At 41.2% G+C, this 5587-nt stretch overlaps 1 protein-coding gene across 1 annotated transcript in view; it reads left to right on the top strand.

Annotated features, from left to right (window-relative positions):
• Positions 1-235: 235 nt before the first annotated feature.
• The window catches only part of LARGE2 (LARGE xylosyl- and glucuronyltransferase 2), a 78097-nt gene continuing 72745 nt past the window's right edge, over positions 236-5587 (top strand). Inside the window, exon 1 of the mRNA XM_070760299.1 lies at positions 236-296. The gene's annotated coding sequence lies outside the window, so the exon portion shown is untranslated. The remainder of the gene's footprint in view (positions 297-5587) is intronic.

The raw sequence follows: 5587 nt of genomic DNA, 5'->3' as shown, positions 1-5587 counted from the left end.
CTTCCGGTTTGCTGCCCGGGTACGCCTACACACGCCCACCCACGCCGGCCCCGCCTCTCTCCTGGTCCGGGAATCGGCCTTCTAACCTTTGCGCCTGCGCAGCACCTGCTCGCAAAGCTGGCGCGAGCGAAGCCAATCGGCGCCCTGAGAAACCAGCCCAGAGTGGAAGGAATGAGCCGAGCGCGAGGAGGTCCGGGCTAGCGGGCGCGCGCTCCGCTTCGCCGGAGGAGGTGTGGAGAAAGGAAGAACTTTTTTTTTTTAAGGGCTGGAGAGGAAGGCGCGCGCCGTCGCCGGGCGTGAGTATTGCGCGCGCGCGTGCAGGGGGATGGTGGTGGAATATTGCAGGTCGCCACAGGCTTTTCCTTGCACGGGGTTGCCCCGGCGTTTGAGGCGGTGCTCCTTTCTCAGGGGTGGCTGTTCTTCGGCGAGCAGGGGGTCCCAAACTCTGCCGCCAAATTTGGCTTTTGCAGAGGGAGGGGGGTTAATGAGGAAAGCGCTAGGTGGAGGACCTTGGCCAAGGCTGTTTTGGGGGGGAGGAGGGGGGGAAATGTGCCGGGGATGCCGTTTTGCCCCGCTTTGACGAGGATGCCCAGCAGGTGTCTTGTCTAATACAGTATAGGGTATCCTCTCCTGGGAGAGAGAGAGAGAGCGCATGTGGTGTGACTGCATGAATGAGAGTTTACATATACAGTATATTATTAGTAGTAGTACCTGTATTGCTATAATTTATTGTTCACATTGTTTTATTATGCCTATTGTTTGTAAGCCGGCATACTAATTTAACACATAAAAATAAATAAATGGTGAGGGAACGGCCTGACGAGGGAATGATACCAGAGGCTGCTAGGGGAAAGTCTCTTGTCCCTGAGAAACCTTACCGTAAAAATAGAAGCCCTCTCCCGTTTTGCCAGCACTGACTGGCACGTGGGTTGGTGGCGCCCTGGGCTAAAGGGAAGCAATAGTTGGAGCTATAATAAGCAAGAGCCGTCTGCTTGACAATGGTCCACGGGCGGTGTCTTATTCGCTAACTCTGCTCCCTTGGAAAGTCTTTCTCTCTGACTGGATCGCGTGTCTGTCTTTATTTAGAAGTCCGCGGCTTATAAACTGCACGGTCTCTGGGTTAAAAGCAAACACCCTAAAAGTTTAGTTGGGGGAAAGATCAGAAACAACGTGAGAAAATGTTATTTTACTGAAAGAGTAGTAGATGTTTGGAACAAACTTCCAGCAGACGTGGTTGGTAACTCCACAGTAACTGAATTTAAATATGCCTGGGATAAACATGCATATCCATCCTAAAATAAAATACAGGAAAATAGTATAAGGGCAGTCTAGATGGACCATGAGGCCTTTTTCTGTGGTCAATCTTCTATGTTTCTATGTTTAAAATCTTGGACACCTGGCTTAAAAATAAATGGGAAGTCGGGCCAGGTATCTCATGGGATTTTTTTTTTAAAGAGATCAATTCGGAGATAGGTCCTATTAGATTTTGGACTTATTGATTTGGGGGAATAGCTCACCCTAGACTCTAGACTACAGCATAGTTTCCCAAACTGAGATGGTTCTGTTGAACTGAAAGAGAAAGAAGATTTGGAATATTATAAAACATGGAAGTTGTATGAGTGGCTTGACAGAAGGAAATAAAATAATATATTAAACATTAGGAAATTAGTATTAACATTGTAAGGACAAATTTATTTATTATTTATTAATTGGACTTTTATGCCGCCCCTCTCCGAGGATTCGGGCAGCTTACAAATGAATATAATATTAGATTATATCAATATTTAGAAATATATATAAGTAATGGTGTTATAATTAAGATCCTTAGAGATATATAAATTATAATGACAGTAAAAATAAGCAAAAATAGTTAAATAAGTGAAAAATACTAGTTGATATATGTACCATAAAATAACCTTAAAGGTATAGATGTACAGTGTTCCCTCGATTTTCACGGGGGATGCGTTCCAAGACCGCCCGCGAAAGTCAAATTTCCGCGAAGTAGAGATGCGGAAGTAAATACACTATTTTTGGCTATGAACAATATCACAAGTCTTCCCTTAACACTTTAAACCCCTAAATTGCAATTTCCCATTCCCTTAGCAACCATTTAGATTGCTAACCATTTAGATTATTACTCACCATGTTTATTTATTAAAGTTTATTAAAAAATATTTATTAAAGTCAGATGAAAGTATGGCAATGACATGATGTCATCAGGCGGGAAAAACCGTGGTATAGGGGGAAAAACTGAAGTATTTTTTAATTAATATTTTTGAAAAACCGTGGTATAGACTTCGCGAAGTTCGAACCCGCGAAAATCGAGGGAATACATGTATATTTAATTTTTGGTTCGTATTGCATAATGTCTTATTTGTTTTTTCTTTTGTGTATTTTTAAAAAAAAGTTTATAAAGGAATAATTTTTTTTTAAAAAAAAGAGATAATTCTCTTTAGGAGTTGGCTACAGAATTTGGGGTGGGGTGGGGGAATGTGTGAATGAGCTTTTTAGTTACATTATAACTATAAATGCAGCTTTCCCGAAGTTTCATTGTATTATTTTCATTGTTCATTGGGGGGGTATTGGATTTTTAGGATAACTCTTTACATTAAGATAACACTAAGGCAGTGTTTCCCAACCTTGGCAACTTGAAGGTATCTGGACTTCAACTCCCAGAATTCCTCAGGCAGCATTCGCTGGCTGGGGAATTCTGGGAGTTGAAGTCCAAATATCTTCGAGTTGCCAAGGTTGGGAAAGACTGCACTAAGGGACTTGTGATGGCAACAATTTTAGGAACCCCTGCCTTGGAGAATAATATATAGGTAGTCTTCACTTACTGACCATTCTGTCTGTCAAAGTATTGAATAAGGTAGCTTATGACTGATATTGAAATTGCAGTTGTCTTCCCCGCAGTCACATGATCTCAGTTTGCACACTTGGCATCTGACAGAGATTTAAGACAGTCATGACATCCTATAGCACATGATCCCCATTTGCCATCTTTACTGCCAGCTTCCAATTAGCAAACTCATTGGGGAAGCCTGCAGGAAGATGTAAATCGTGTTCGCATGAAATCACACTTAATGACCAATGATGATTCACTTAATGATTGCAGCTGGAATTGACAAATTGCCATTGTAGCTCAGACACTGTCACATCATTTTTCACATTACAACCAGATTTTTTAGAAGTAGAGTTGCAGATCACAACTGCTGTCAGTAAGTGAGGACTACCTGTATATTTGCTTCTGGTTGTGATAAACTAGGCCTTTGATTAAAGGAATTTCTTAAACTAGGAATCTCTTCAACAACAATGCTAGCTGTTGTCAAATGAACATTGTTGATGCAGGATTCAGCATTGTTGTTCACTCATGCCCCCATTACCTCGAGGCTCGACTACTGTAACGCTCTCTACATGGGGCTAGCTTTGAAGAGTGTTCGGAGACTTCAGATCGTGCAGAATGCAGCTGCGAGAGCAATCATGGTCTTCCCTAAATATGCTCATGTTACACCAACACTCTGCAGTCTGCATTGGTTGCCGATCAGTTTCCGTTCACAATTCAAAGTGTGGGTTATGACCTATAAAGCCCTACATGGCATTGGACCAGAATATCTCTGGGACCGCTTTCTGCCGCACAAATCCCAGCAACCAGTTAGGTCCCACAGAGTTGGCCTTCTCCGTGTCCCGTCGACTAAACAATGTCGTTTGGCAGGAACCAGGGGAAGAGCCTTCTCTGTGGTGGCCCCAGCCCTCTGGAATCAGCTCCCCCCAGAGATCAGAATTGCCCCCTCCCTCCTCGCCTTTCGTAAGCTCCTTAAAACCCACCTCTGTCGTCAGGCATGGGGGAATTGAAATATTCCTTCCCCCTAGGCCTATACAATTTATGCATGGTATGTTTGTGTGTATGTTTGGTTTTTAATAAGGGTTTTTAGTTATTTTAAATATTAGATTTGTTATATGCTGTTTTTATTATTGTTGTTAGCCACCCCAGTCTACGGAGAGGGGCGGCATACAAATCAAATCAATCAATCAATCAATCAATCAATTTTGTTTCAATACTTGGTGTGAAGTAACAATCCTGGTGGTGAAAAATGCATGTTGGAATTCATGTGTTCCAGTTCTGCAGAGATTCACACTGCCCCACTCTCCTCGCCTTCTGCAAAAGCCTTAAGACCTATCTATGTCCTCAGGCCTGGGGCAGTTACAGCATGCCCCACCCTTCTTCCTGACCACGAAATGTTATGTGTGGGTGTGATTGAGTTAATTGACTTTTTTTAAATATAAGGGGGTTTTAGTTTATAATTTTAACTATTAGATTTGTACGCATATTATTATTGTATTGTATTTTGTGAGCCGCCCCGAGTCCTCGGAGAAGGGCAGCATACAAGTATAATAAATAATAAATAATAATTTATATAATTATAATTATAGAATAATAATTTATATAATTATAATTATAGAATAATAATAATAATAATAATAATAATAATAATAATTTTACAGACAGGATTTACAGAAAACCTGGAAAACGGAATTCAGGGAATAATCAGGGAAATCGGCAGTTCAGGAAATATCGGAATTTTCAGGGAATTCATTAAAAATATGGAATAAATCAGGGGGGAAACAAACTATTACAATGTTTAAAAGTCAGGAACAATCATGTAAAAAAACAAACGGAGTGTGCTGCCTGGCAGAGTCAAACAAAAATGAGCATAACTGGCAACAACTTGCTTCCTCAGCTACCGATATTTCTCAATGGCTTAGCCATTTGGTATGATGTCATCTATGGCCGTGCTTAATTAGATCGCAAGTTACAGGGAAATGTCAGGGAAATACCAGGGAATTTCAAAATGCCTTCCCCCTGGACACCCTGTACAGATGTAGAGTTAAATTTGTGAGTCTAAAAAGCAGTACATTTACTTAATATCACCAAGGTTCATGAAGGATTTAAATTAGTACAAAATTAGCATATGTATTCCCCTTGCATTTTCATTGTGCTCTTTGATTTTCATTACTGAAAGTTGAAGATCCATTTGCATTTTCAACTCTGTAATCCCAAAAGATAAGTATCAAACAAACCAGTTCTCTTTGGGAAAGGGAATATCATCCAGAATTATTGGTGGACATTCCAGATGAAGGTAGCCCCCCCCCCCCAATCCATAATCTTGCTAGGATTGATCCTAAACATTTTCTTCCCCAATCAGAGTCCTGCATGATCAAGATACTAATACTGTATATGGCATTGCTTGGTCAGCCTAGGACTGATATCTAAAGCTGGTTTTCATCAACATACTGATGATACCTAACCTGGTGTTAGTAGGTGAGCTTAACCAACAGCTTCATATAGATGTTGCATAGCAGTAGGAAGAGGGGGAGAATGCTGAGAGACCACACCACAAGTGTGGGGCTGGGTATCTTCTTCCAAATCAGCACCAAATGAAATTGGCTGTAAAGGAAGAAATAATAATAACAACTGCAGTAATATGGTATGCTCGCCACTTCTGAGCCAACCAGAATGATATCATGATTTGTGGTATAAAAGGCCACCAAGAGATAAAGAAGTGCAATCAGTGTTGTACTGTTTGCA

Source organism: Erythrolamprus reginae, chromosome 1 (assembly GCF_031021105.1).
Source record: "Erythrolamprus reginae isolate rEryReg1 chromosome 1, rEryReg1.hap1, whole genome shotgun sequence".
NCBI classification, from domain to species: domain Eukaryota; kingdom Metazoa; phylum Chordata; class Lepidosauria; order Squamata; family Dipsadidae; genus Erythrolamprus; species Erythrolamprus reginae.
Note: the sequence above shows the minus strand (reverse complement) of the source record. Positions and strands in the feature narration are given on the sequence as shown.